Source organism: Talpa europaea (assembly GCF_964194135.1).
Source record: "Talpa europaea genome assembly, chromosome: 11".
In the NCBI taxonomy this organism is placed as follows: Eukaryota; Metazoa; Chordata; class Mammalia; order Eulipotyphla; family Talpidae; genus Talpa; species Talpa europaea.
The window spans coordinates 76,286,634-76,301,604 of NC_140078.1; positions in this window are offsets into that span (position 1 = coordinate 76,286,634).

Below are 14,971 nucleotides of genomic sequence, written 5' to 3' on the forward strand. Positions count from 1 at the left end.
TCTGCCTGTTCTGCTCCCCACTCTGTCTCTGGTGAATCCTCTCAGCCCCCGCACCTCTGGCCTGTACCCCTCAGCAGTGTTGCATAAATAAATGAATCTTTAAAAAATAATAATAATGTCTACCTTTAGAATAGGAGAGTTAGGTGAGACACTATCTAAAAGTACTTAAACACAGTGACTGGCATGAGTGAGAATTCAATCTACGCAGTGATTATTGGAATTATTTCCAGTTTTGCCACCATCCGTCTCTAGAAGCCACTTTCCCCTTTCCTAAGGAATTTAATTACTTTAAAGTTGAGAGTTGGTCAAGATCAACATAACTTTTCACTTTCATTGAATATTCTTTTTTGTTGAACTATATTTCACTTACGGCATCGTGTAAATTCAAGGCGTATGACATGTTAATTTGACACACACACATATATAGTAATGGGACTGCCATTGTAGCAATAATTAGCACCTCTGTCATCTCACATAATTATCCTTTCTTTATAGTGGTTGAAATAATTAAGATCTAGTCTCTTAGCAAGTTTGATGATTGTACAACGTTGTTGCTTCTATTCACTGTCCTGGGCTTTATACCTCTAGGTCTTATTTACTACTCCTAAGTTTGCTCCCTTAAACAACATCTGCCCTGCCCCCTTCAGTCCCCATATTTAGGTGCCCAGCATTTTATTTTCTATTTCTACAGGTTTGGGAGCAGCCCCTTTTTAACTGATTTGATCCACTGTAGTCATGTCTGTGCTCCTGCCAAACACTGTGCTTGTCATTCTTGGATCACCAGGGAGAATGCAGCATATCCCCCTGCCTCCAGCAGCTTCCAGTCTAGTGTCGTAGACTGATATGTACCCAACCATGTAAAATAGGAAGTCAAATAAGCATGAGATCCAGCACACTGCGGGAATTTCTAGGAAGGAATGAGGAATCCTCAGGGTAGAGTGGGGAGAGACTCAGGGGAGCATGAGAGTTAGGCCCCAGAATGTGAAGAGGCCATCTCACCCAACACCCTCTCTTTACAAGGCAGCATCCAGATGGCTTAAAAACTCTCCAGGTGTAACATTCACTCACATACTCAGCACACACCACATATCAGTCCCTGTCGTGAATGATATCTTAAACCTCACAATAGCACTATGTGATGGAGTTTCTCATCTCATTTTATAACCATGAAGAAACTGAGACAAACCCTCTGCTTTTCTACCCTCTTAATCAGCCCCTTCCCAGGAAAAGAGAAGCACTGCAGAAGGTGAAGAATTCTGGGCAAGTTTTCCAGACTGAAAACGGAATAGGAGCAAAAACCTGGATAACTGAGGGATTGGGTTCTTGGAAGCACATGCAGATTATCAGAGCTGAAGGGCTAAATTCATTAAGAAAAGATAGTCCTTGTGTAAAGGTAGTCCTTGTGCAGGCTTAGTCCTGCACCCTGACAATATCCAACCTCAGGAAGGCGGGGAGCCTGGAATAGCAACATTTTTGTACACTGACATACAGTGGTCTCTCCAGCATTCGGGACTCACTGTTATCGTGCAGCCCATTGAGACGTAAAACATTTCTTTGCTGGTCATGAACAGAGAGTCAATATATCTCCACCCTTCTGCCTTATTCCTTAACTCTACTTTTTAAATATTTAAAATAAAATATTGATTTTTTTTAACTTTTGAAATCATTCTCTTTGTTAGTCCAAGTTCTCTGAGAAGCAGACATTAAACACACAAGGATTTTGATTAAGGTAAATACCTATGAGACGAAAAGCAGGGGTTGCCGGGGAAGGCTGGAGAATCATCAGACCACAATGCACTATGGCCATAAGAGAAAGAGAGAGGGAAGGGAGATTGCATGGAAGTGTCCTGCCCTCCTGAGCATTGTAAGGAAGGTTCCACAAGGCCTTTGGAGGGATCTTGAGATAAATCAGCCACTGGAGAAGCTCAGGGTCTCTAGGGAATATTCCTGCATTTGTATTACTGGCACTGTAGCTCAGTAATTGGTGGAGAGCAGTCCGTGGGGAGCACAGCTCAGACACAAACACAATGTTGATTTCAGCGCATGGCAGCAGGGCCTTTGGTCAATTATGTTCCCGTGTCTGGGGATCTGTGAGGCCAGGCCCACGGCTCCTCACAAGCTGTACCGGTGGCCCAGTCCAGCCCTTCCACTATCTGGAGGACTTAAGAGACCCCCCAATTTGGCGCCCTGCTCTTAATCTTTATCCCTCCAAATCTTTTTTCTACACCAGTCAGAAAGACCTTACTAAAACACAAATCTAAAATGCCAATCCTCTGCTTAGAGCCTTCAATAATGATTTTACCAGTTCCCTTGAAATCTATAAATAGAGTTCTTGCTTTGAATAAGAGATTGATTGAACATTTAATCAAACAAGTTGTCCTTGAACTGGTAACACATGCATTATTCCAACACTCTCACCTCTGGGTAAGACTCTATGGAGACTGAAGGTACCATTTAACAGGACACTTAAGCACTAGCTTTACTGAAAATCAGTGAATCTCTTGTTGATCTTGTTGGGGACTTTAAGATCTTTGCAAAATGTGACTTTGTTAAGCTTATCGACAGTTAACTATTAATGATGTTGCAACCAAAACCCAAACTCAAGAAACTAGATTCAGAGTTCTTAATTTTTAATTTTGTTGACCTTGGGATTTTCCTAACATTCAGGATAGTACCATCTTTTGGAAATGAATTAATTAATCCTCCATAAATAGGAGGTAAACCAATAGTTAACCACAGGCAGACTGGAAGAAATTCTTGCTACAGAAGATGAGAATCACAGTGTGGCTGTCATTATTCATTCCTTAGGAAAGCAATGGAAACATTTGCTACCATTTCAGTAGTTAAAAATGCCTGTAACTCCTGGGACAACTGGACCTTTACAGGTAGCCCCGACAGAAAGGTTTATCTAAAGATGAGATCATATATATTTTTAGTGGTACCTAATGCTGAAATCCTTAGCAACATCCCTAGGCAGGGGAATCCCTAATATGAAAATCAGAATACCACAGCAGATCCCAGATTTTGGATGTTCTCAGTGTGATCTTTGGACTTGAACCACCGCTGTAATTGTATGAGATGGCTCCTTAAAAATCACACACACACACACACACGTATGCACACATCTATTGATTCTGTTTCTCTGGAGAACCCTAACTAATACACCAACTGGGGTGGGGGGCTCCTCAAAATTTCTCTCAAGTCCACATCTAAGAATAAGAAAGAAAAGCTAAACCTAGGAAAACCAATGATGGAAGAGTCTGTCCATCACTAGGGCCAGCAGGACCTCTAGTTGGTCTCCCTATGCTCATACACTGAGGCTGCCCCAGGGCACAGGGTTTTTCACAAGCAGAATTTGACAGTGACGTATCTCCACCCCAGAGTGCTGTGGCCTATTTTATATTAGTTCCACATCACCTGAAAGCCCAGAGACAATCAACTGTCGTGTACTGGAGATTTTCCATTTGCCCCTTAAATCCGCTTTCTACCATGTCCACACCAGCCCTCATAGGCTGATTTCTGTGGGCTGCATCTTACCTCAGGGGGGCAGCTGGGTCTCTCCTTCAAAGGTCACCGCTTCTGTCAGGCAGCCTCCCCATGGAGCCGCTCTGTCTCAGTTCTGCAACCTCTGCCTTTCCTTGCTCCATTAGAGTAGTAGCCACACCCTGCCATTTCTAGCTCCACAATACCCCTACTACCCTTTGGGGTCTCCTGGGACTGTCCACACATTTGTAAATAATCTTTTTTTAAACCATCCTCAAATTACCCAATTTAAATGTGTTGTCTCTTTTCTGATAAGATCCTGACAGATGTACCACTTCCATTAGGGTTGCCAGATTTAGCAAAAGAAATATACAGAATGACCAGCTAAAATTGAATTTCAAATGAATAACAAATTTTATTTTCTTTTATTTTTAGTGTAAGCAGGTGGCAATATTTATTGCTTATCTGAAACTCAAAATAATTGGGCATCCTGTATTTTTACTGGCAACTCAAGTCTTCACCATCTACTTGGAAAATATCAGTCAAAATCCTTGTGAATTTCAGTTGATCCATGAAATAAAGCTACAGACAGTAACAGAATATTAATAGTCATGATGCAGATACGGCCCTAATATGCAGGACTGCTCTCTCTCTCTCTCTTTCTCTCTGTGTGTGTGTGTGTGTGTGTGTGTGTGTGAGAGAGAGAGAGAGAGAGAGAGAGAAAGAGAGACAGACAGACAGAGAGAGGCAGAGACAGAGAGACAGAATGTGTGTATATGGAGAAAGAGAAAGAAAATGTGTTTTAGGAAAAGTGAAAGAAACAGAAAATAATGGAGATAAGCCTGCAAAAGCAGGATGGAGCTGGTTCATCAAGAACGTAAGTCCAGTGAGGACAATGTGGGGCCTCACCACACTCTACAACTTCCTCAAGCTCTTGCAAACACAGTCCTGAGCCTCATTCAGATTTTCTTACACATGTGTTATGGCTGCTTCTGATAAATCTGGCTCTCCAAGTTTGCTTGGTCTCTCTTTTAAAAATCCCCTATATTTATATCAAAAGATAAAATAGCCTGTATACTGTTTCATGTTCAATTTATAGAACATATTCTTGATGAGCTGAAAGACTCAATTTAATTGCTCTTTTCTTATATTTTTCTTGCATAGACAAAAGACAGAAAGAATAAGAACGCAAAGTAGAAGGAGGGTTGATAGCTCAAATGAAGTATGCCGGGGAAAAAACTGAAAAGCTGTGACTCGAATAATTTGCATTGAAAAAAAAAAAATCAAAACATTATGTAATGACCAAAATTAAGCTCTTATTTTTCACAGTCTCCAACTATTATAATTTCACTGGACACATTATAAGCAGTTATTGTTCTGGGAGGTACGCCAAGCCTTGCTCCAAGATCTCACAAAGAAAAATTTGCCACGAATTAAAAAAGAAGTCTGATGAAGTGTTATTGTAGCTGCCCTTCCAGGGTGAGGCTGGCGGAGGCACCTGCGTGGGTGTGTGAGAAAAGGGACCGTGGCAGTCACGTGGGCAACGAGCATAAACAGTTCTTTGTGTCTTTTGGGCTGGAGTGAAAATAGGATTTTTCTGTCTCCCCTGACTCTCCAACAGAGACTTCAAAAATAGCCTTCGGCCACGTTTAGGCAGTGACTCCTGGTTTCGGCCTGGCTGAGGGCAAACGCCATAGCCACCCTCTTAAATCAAATCCTAGAAATGATAGGACATGGCAAAAGAATACGTTCCATTTCTGCAGACAGACACTCAAAACCAAAAGGAGGAGCTCTCCGTGGGTGAGGAGCTGTGAGGGCATCCACTGAAGAAGAGGCCTTGAGGAGTGAGTGGGCCCGTGTGGCCGAGCTGGGGGCCAGCAGCGCCGAGGGCGGGCCTGGGCGGCGGGGGGGGTGCTCAGCCACAGAGCCTCAGGAGTCGGGGTGCGGCAATGGAGCGAGCACGGGGGTGCCCGGCAGTCTCACCACCAGCCCTGCCTACACCACCACTGAGAAATGCCAGTGCATCTGCTCAGAGCAGCCCACCCTTACCCCAAGGAGGCCACCACCCTTTACGCACGCTTCCAAGGCTCGTGATTACTAAGTCCCACCTTCTCCTTTTCTTCATGATGGACCTTCCATCCCTAGCTAGGGGCTCCCCACTGCTGCCATCAACAGTCCGGAAAAAACGATTTTCTCCTTGCCTGTCTGGAGCCGGCTGTTCACAGCCCCCAGTCTCCATTTATTCCTGAGGTCCAGCTAGAGAAAGGAGAAAGGCAAGTGTGGAGCCTCCCAACCATTCAGTTTTGCAAATGGGATTTCAGCCTCCAAGGCACATCCCAGATTAACCCTGAGAGGATCCACATGAACCTGCAGAAAGGGGAGTAGCCTATCTTTTTGGCAGCACCCCCCCCACCCCCCAGTGAAGTCACCTGAAGCAGCCCCTGTTGGGCCCACCATGTTGCCCTTGCACACAGTGGCTGCTTACTGTGAGCACTTTTCCCTAAGAACCTGATCAAGCCATGAGGCAACAGAATAGACATTCTGGGGACCCCAAGAGCAGCCATCGACCCCAGCTTCCCTGCTCCCCAGGTGGAACATCTCAGCAGCCTATTCTACACTCTCTCAAAGATCTGATGTATCCCCCAATTGTCCAGAGTGATAAATTGCTCAGAAAAATAACTTTCTTTGCCTCCCTGCCTTAATTCTCTACTCTTCTACATTCCCAAATAAATGACTTGCATTCAAGTCAGTCTCAGGACCTGATTCTGAGGAACCCAACCCATAGAACCCATAGACAGAGGCCCACATGTGACATCTGCTCACGTCTGCCTTGGATAAACCTTCTCTCTACCTGGAATTTTTGAAACACCCCTCCTTGTCTCTAGAGACTCTCAGAGATGAAAGGAACCATAGAGACAGTGAAATCCAAGCGCTTGGTTTTGATAATGAGTTCTCCAGGGCATACAAACACAGGATGACAGTCCAGACTCCTGAAAGTGCAATTTAGGACTCAGAAAGCCTGTGGACAGCAGTCACTGCGGGTAGATAAGTGAGTGGGGGAGGCTCCATGTCAGCCAAGCAACTTCACAGTCCATGAACCAACCTAGGGGAAAATGACTGAGATTCAGGTGCCTCCTGCTCTCCCCATGCACAGGTAGAACCTGTGTCATTGCATTAGGCCTTGGAGAGGGGAAAGCAGGGCCTTTTCCTTGTGTCTTTTCAGAAAGAGAGAGAGTTAGGAGCAGATGTTAGGCAGGAGCGAATGTTTCTTCCAAGCTCACAGCCAGACAATGATGTGAGGCATTGGAAATCTCTCTCCGATTTCCAGCCTGGAGAGAGAAGGAGCCCAGAGGCTGGGGGAGGGAGATATGCTAAAAACCTGTTCAGGGTTTCAATAATTCAAATTCTCCTGCAATCTGTCTTCTCAGGAGCTGGTGGTGTTTAATCCTATGCTGTTGTCCTAGGAGCCTCTTCTCTACTCTCCTAGTTCAATTGTATAATGACCTCTCCCCTTACCTCCAACTGTGATGTCAGCAACAAAGGTGGAGGGTGGGGAGTTCTACTACCTCTCCTGTAATGTGTGATCACAAAGAACCCCACTTCCTGGCCTCTGGGGCTCTGATCTAGCCTAGCTCATGCCCACCGGAAGCGCACTACCTGAGCCACAGCACCATGGATTAGTGCCTGACCCTGGTCTCCTCCCAAATCCCTCCACGAGTCAGGTGCGTGCTGTGTTCCAACTTGCCCAGAAAAAGGCCAGCCTGGCTTGGTGATAGTGAGTGGACCATATGAGCTTTCTGAGTATTAGTTTTCTCACCTATAAAATGAAAATGATCCTGTCTACACTTGGAGGGTTGTTTAAAGGTTTGAATAAGGTAGTCAAAATCTCTTGGTAGGGCTTCCCCTGGTGACGCAGGCGGTTGAGCGCAGCACTGTGAAGCTGTCCACAGCCTCTCTGGTGAATCCTCTCACTCTCCCGTGCATCTGGCCTGTACCCTGTTCTTGTATAAATAAATAAATAAATCTTAAAAAAAAATCCCTTGGTAAATTTTTTTTTAAAGATTTATTTATTTATTTATACAAGCACTGGGTACTGTCAGAAGCGCAGGAGGGTGAGAGAATTCACCAGAGCCAGAGTGGGGAGCAGAGCAGGCAGAAGGACCGAAGTACACTGCTGAGGGGAGCAGCGGGCGGCAGGAGAGGTCTGCGCGCCATGTGGGACCCTCCTCTGGTGGCCGGGGAGCAGCCGGGGATCGAACCGGTGCCGCAGAGGCTGCGGGCAGCTTCGCAACCCAGCGCTCAACGGCTGCGCCACCAGGGAGGCCCCCCTTGGTAAATTTTTGCATCTCTCGATGAAATGTTTATTTTGACTGAGTCTACACTTAGAAAGTAGGGAGGAGACAATAAAACATTAAATGTAGAATTTAGGTTCAGGAAATCAACCTTTGCCTCAATTAGCTATTTTGGGCTTTAGTGATGTCAGAATGACCAAATTATCACACTCTCTGTTTGGCAGCTGCCCCTCCAGACAATTCGAAGGCAATTTTCTTTCCTGATTGGTGATGCCTGTTTCTCCTCCAAGGAGAGATTCATCTTGTCATCTGAGTCAGGAACCTGGTCATGTGGGCTGAGATGGCCAGGAGGCAGGAGAGGAAAAGAGATTCAATTAGGCTTTTCAAGCACATGAAGGGATATTACCCAGAAGGTGAAAAGGGCAGCCCCAACACAGCTCCCCAGGGTCCTCTATGGGGTGGAGGACAGATTCTCTACTCCCTCTGTTCATCAGTGGGATGTGCACAGAAGAAGGATCTGCAGGAAGGCAGGTTTCAGTTAGCCCAGAAAAAGATTTCCTAGCATCTAGAGCTGTCTTCTGATAGAATGCATCCTTCAGAAAATAGTTTGCCCTTCTATGTTGCTAGAACTGTTCACTCAGCAGTGGCTTGACCATCTGAGCCTGGCCTGGTCCTGCACAGCCTTTCCTGAGGGACGCTGCCCTACTACCCAACTCTACTACCCTTTGGTGGTTGGCTTGATACACAGCAAAGCTAACCAAGGGTTTCCAAATTTTAATTTCAGCAACCTTGACCCATATTAAAGTCAACAACACAATTGCTATCCATGCTTAGGTTTTAGGGATTTTAAACTTTTAATTATACTTATCTCTGAGGACACCTATTCTTTGAGCTTTTGAACTCACCTGAAATTACACCTGTTCTTTGGTACTGAGAATTCCCTGTCCTCTCATCCTTTCTTTCTCACTGCAGGGATAACCCGGCTTCCTCCTCTATGCAGCCTAGACCTGAGGTTGCTCTTCACCGTACTCTCTCAACAGCATCCTCAATACACTTTCGATCTACCTACTTTGTAAGTTCCTGTCCTGAATCAGTCCAACCACCCATGCTCTCTGCCCTTCCAGGCACATGATGATGCTGATTGGAGTCTTGGAGTCGTGGAAGCAATCAGTTTCTAATTTCAATGCCATTTGGTAGTGTTATACTTTTGCTTTTCACTTCTGGCAGTGGTGGTCCTCTTTTAACAGAAAATTTGTTTTTTTAAATAATGACCCCGCAGCTATCTGACTTTAACTTTCTTGACTTCTTGTGCTCATTCCTAATAGCTGATTTTATCTGCAGCAACCTGAAGGCCTTGAGGCAGAGCCTCCCCTCTGATGCCCAAGGATAATCCCTACACTTAGGCTCTTACACAACTATAACTTTCATTGTTCTTTGTAGTGTTCACAGAAGAAACACATGTTCTTAAAGCTGTAAGCTTGCTCCTTAAAACAGCGTATCAGAACACATGGTAAGGAGCCCAAATGTTTTAAGAACAGCATTGGACTCCACTTCTACTTGGACCAAAAATAAATCATTTACACGTTTGGAATTTTAATTATTATCCATAATACTTGTGGATACTATACTTGTGGATACTTGACTAATGCCTGAGCTACCAGAGGCTCAATTCTTATGTGTGTCCTGCCTTTTCAGAGCAGACCCCTGCAACTGCACCAAGTGGGGGGCAGTGATGTCAGTCTGGGGTCCTCAGGCGTTTGCTCTCTGCTGTTGGGGAGACTGCATGGGTGTGCACTTCCACCAGAGCAATGCGGCAGCATAGAGACAAAAACCTTCTTCCATCAGCAGGTTCTATTTTTAGCAATATAGTCCAAGGAACCCATCCTATGTGCACAAGATAAATATACAAGGATGTTCTCAAGCTTATGCATAATGCTGAAATATTAGAAAGAACCCTAAATCCCCTTAACAGGGATGAATGATGTGATGACAATTCTAGTAGTACAGAACTTTTGAGCACCTACTATGTGCCAAGCACTGTGCTCTGGCTCCTTTAAAAGTTCATTTAATCCTCACAAATATTCTTTAAAAGATGTGCTATTGTTATATACATTTTACAGATGAGAACACTGAGGGTCAGAAGAAGTCAGTCATGTGGTCTTCTAGGACTTGGGCTACCCAACTCTGGAGCCCAAGCTCCCAGGTCAGTACAACAAATATCATGCCACCAATTAATGTGACATGAGAAAACAAGTAAGTTCTGGATGATAAACAGTATACACACTTTTGGCTTCAGCTTATATAAGGTGATATACATGTACTGAGGCACATTTGTTCATGTGTTATGTGTGTTTGTATGTGTGCATACATGTACACAGAGAATGGTTAAATACAAAGAAAGGAAGGGTCTATGGACAAATGTTAACACTGACCCTATCGATAAACAATGTACAAAACATTCAAATATTTCAAAGATAAACATATATACACACACATGTATATATACATATACATGTATATATACGTGTGTGTGTGTATATATATATTTATATATATATATTTGGCACACATTATCTCATGCCTCATCAAAAGACTGATTAATACAGATAGCATCTACCCAAGAGTATGCATTACTTTCCCAGTCAGTGTGGTGAATCAGAAAGCAGGGGCTTCTTCCTTAAGAGCAGGAACAATGGGGCCTCCCCCGTGGCGCAGCGGTTGAGCACTGGGTTGCGAAGCTGCCCACAGCCTCTACAGTGCCGGTTCGATCCCCGGCCACCAGGCGAGGGTCCCACATGGCGCGCAGACCTCTCCTGCCGCCCGCTGTTCCCCTCAGCAGTGTCAGTCTGCCTGTTCTGCTCCCTGCTCTGGCTCTGGTGAATTCTTTCACCCTCCTGTGCTTCTGACTGTACCCAGTGCTTGTATAAATAAATAAATAAATCTTTTTTAAAAAAAAGAGCAGGAACAATGCTTGAGATCATTGTTGAAGGGTGAGAAGTGAAAACAGAGGCCCTTTGAGAAGATAAATACACTGCAGTGACTCAAGAGACTGACATTTTTGAGATGAGTATCACACCAAGGAAGCTGATAGTTAAAATGAGGGTGAGAAAAAGAAAATAGAGACAGACTAAGAGAAAAAAATTAAAGAAAAAGTTGGAATAGAGATGCCTTGACCAGTCTTTTAGCAATTTCTGTTAATTTTTGTGTTGGAGAAACAGCTCCAAATAACTCAAATCTGTTCTTTTTCCAAGTCAATTGCTAAAGTATGGATTTTTATCAGTGCATAATTAATTAAAACCTCCCTTAACACCAAAAAAAGTATCTTTCTGCTCTAAATGAATTACCCTTGTAAAGTAGTAGTTACACTATACCTTAAGAGTCTTGGTAAGTCTATCCGGTTGGATCCCCATATTAGAATGAAAGATCCCAAAGTTGTGAAAAAACACACACATAAAAATAGGTGGTCCCCACAGGATCTCTAAGATGCAGGTCCTTACCAAGGACACCCTGTGATACCTGTTTTACCCGTAGCCTTTATTATCCCCCCCCCCTTCCTAGGAGTCACAATCAACACAGCCCTAGCCCCATTTTCTTTCTGCATTCCTGTTGGCTCCCAGCCCTCTCTACCACCTCAGTCCTGGCTACCAGCTTGTTCTGACACGGTTACTTCACTCTGGTGAGTCCTTCTGCCCCTGGGATCTGGTCTGGGAGGCTGCAGGACTCTTTAGGTTCAGGAAAGACATCAGAGCTCGAGGAAGTACAAAAATGCATGCAGTACAACCTATGGTCCATGGTGGGAACTTGCCTCAAGACTGCTCCAGTGTCTTACCAAGGAGCCCAAGAGTTTTACAAGCACTGACCAGTTCATATGCCCACTAGTCCCAGTTTTAAAGTACAAGGGGCAGCCCCTTCCAGCCAGGGGCTGTGGGCAGAGCAGGCAATGAACACACCCTCATCTGTCCCAAAGGCAACCAATCCAATGACTGGTCAAGAGTCAGTCAGATTCTCTAAAGATGTGAACTAACATGCTTATGTATTATAGTTAGCATGGATGGGTAACTCCCAGGATAACCTTGGAAATAAAAAAAAAGTCATGCTGTAGAGGTATACTGATGGGCTCAGAGATATTCATACAAGGACATTTATAAATATAAAGGCAAACATAAAAACTTAGGCAGGTTTCTGTTTGTTTTCACTTGTCTGGAGAGAAAGAAACAGATGAGCCCCCCAGACTAGCATCTTAGCAAGGTGTTTTAAATTCTGCTACTTCCCAATGACAATTAACCAGTTTCTCAATTTCAAAAAATCTAGCCTGTCTGTGAATTGAGTGAGGAATGGTGGAATTTGTCTAAGGAGCTCAACAATTTAATGCATTTTGCCATGGAGATTACAGCTATTGCAGCAAAGGGACAGGGGCTGGCTGGAAAATGGTCGAGCGCTCATTGAGCATTCTGTTCATGCTGCTGCCCATTATCCAGGGGGTGGATGATCCAGTTTGGGGATTTTTCATGCCTCTGGCTTCTCCTCCCTTCTACTGTCTGCCCTTTGGCCACATTAGAGATCAAATTAGCATGTCTTTGAGAGGATAGAAGGGGAAGGGACAGGTAGAATTCAAATTGGTCAATTTTGCAGCTTGTTCGCTGTTCTAATACATGAGATCAAAACCAAAGGCTAACGTGGGGTTTTGGATTATCAGTGGATTATATTTAATCTATACCAGACCTCCCCTCCATTACTAGAGAAATTAGAGTTTGATGGGGACTCACTGTATTTCACATGGATGTCAGGGCTCAGCACATAGAGGCTTGTCCAGAATCCCAAGTACACCCATGTTAGAAGTTTAGAACTTCTGGAAGGGACCTTAGAGATGATCCAGTCTTGGAAAACTGAGCGCAGAGATCTGAAGCAACGTGCCCAAGATCATGCCATGAGATGATTGCCAGTGGACACCTTGAGAAAGGCAGTGAAGTCAGTTAATTTAAACATGACATTGGTAGGGCTGGTTGGCAGGGGAAACATTAACTAAATGTGCCCACTTTTGGTCCCCTATGACCCCATGTTGGGAGTCCCCACCAACCAGAAACTAAAATCAAGACCATCCCTGCAGAAATGGGAACAAGCCCTGCCCCCAATGTTGCTAAAGGACGCAGCCCCAAGGCTGAGACTGATAGGCCGATGCAAACAGGTGCCAGGGGACAAAACCAGACTTCCTTCTGCCTGACAGCAGAGTTTAGAGATCAAGAATAAGAAGCATATGTTGTCCAGCACACCCTATCCTCCTCCTGCCCCCCCTCCTCCTCCTCATCGGAGGGAAGATCAAGAAATGGGAGGGGTTGGGGGAGAGCAGAGGGAGGAGAAGCAAGCCCTTTGTTTCTCTCCTGGTGTGCAGAGGAGACACAGAAGCTCCATCCTCCCCCAGCCCCTCTGGTGGAAAGAGCCAGCACTCTGCCTTGCAACTTGCCAGAGACACACACCTCAAAGGGGTGCAATGGTAAGGACCAAAGGGAGGCATGACTGATCTGGTTCTAAGGAGATTCTTGGAGACTAGATCACCCGGTGGCCACACCAGGAATATGAATTACTTAAACAACATGGCCTCAGCAGGGCTGCCCATATCCTGTACATGTGTATAGAGAAATTGGCCACCACCTTCTGCGGAAGCACCCAAAGCAGGGAGAACAAGGAGGCCGCTCTCTCCCACCCCACAGTCAGTCACAGCACTCACCACCCCTCCCAAGAGCCCAGCAGTTTATTCCGAGCCAGGAAAGGCATGTAATCCCACGGGGTCATTTTGGGTGGTATTGTGGCCACATTCTAAAGGCAGATCCTGACCTGACCCTAGAATTGACAGGAATCATTACAATAAATTGGATGAAGTTTTCTGTTGCCCAATGGAACAGAAAACTTCCAGGAAGGGAAAGAAAAGGAATTCCATCACTGCCCTGGCTGTCTAGAGGGCTGTTTTGACTGTGAAATTCCATATCCAGAACATTCTCAATTGAGGGGGCAGCTGTCCTCTTGTCTCTGAAAGCACAGTAAGAGGATTTGGCCTCAAACTATACTTAGAACCACCCACCAGGCCTCCAAGGAGACACTGATGAATGGGGAGCTGGAGTCTGCTGAGCCTCTGTGACCCTCCCACCCCCATGGGGAGCACCTCACCATCCTTAGCCCCCTTCTCCACAGACAGCCTCATTCTTAGAGAGACTCAGCTAGTGCAGAGCAACACGGGGACACACTCAGGGTTGTGGAGAGGCCGAAGTCCTTTCCTCTTACACCAAGCTGCCTCCCATCAGTTTCCCAGAGAAGCTGAGAAACAGTCTCAAGCCCCGGCCTCACCCTCCCTCCCCGCCTCTGCTCCATCCAGGTGCCTTCTAAGTAGGCCAGGCAGCAGCTGGGCACACAAGCACAGCCCTGTCTGGGAACAAGGGACTCGAGGGGATACAGTGGTGGCCTTTGGAGGGGTCAGTGACAACTGTGTAATTGGGGAAGCGCCTTGTCCAATTGGAAGCCCACCCTCCCTTTGAACTATGCACCCTCCTCCCGAGGGTCCGCCTTGTGTTTTTCCCTTGGCAAATCACAGCATCGCACCGGGAGGGCGGCTTGCTGAGCGCGGCCGGCCGTGTTGACACAGCAGCCGCTGGACACGTTCCGGGAAACTGGCTCCGGCATGTGAGATGAATTTCCTCTGAACTGTGTGGTTTCCAATGTGTCAGAAAAACAAACTTGGAGAGGCCCATTTGGCTTGCGTGCACACACAGACCCCCACCCCCTTCCGGAGTTGAAAATGCAGAGGACCTTAGACCCTTAGTGCTTAAAAAAAAAAAAAAAATTAGCCCTTCCAGCAACTGGTTCCCTGAAACCTGAGGTGTGGACCAAGGGAGTCCTTGCAAGTGGCAGCTCCAGTGGCCGCGCGACTGTGCCTTTGTGCCCAGTGACCAGAGGAGGCTGCCTCTACCCTGGGCTCTGGGGCCAGGTCTGTGCCACTGCCGCCATCCTCCTGCTCCCACCAGCCTCCAGGCCCTTGGCTACCCCTTTTCCACCCAAACATCCAAGTTTCTGTTCCCAAAATAGCAGTGCAGAGGAAACCACCAAGACTCGGGGGCCTCTGCAGTGGGTGACATGGCAGTCAGCAGGATGCAGGGTGGAGGGAGCAGGGGAAGTGGCTGCCAGTCACTGCTGCAGGGGTGCCAGAG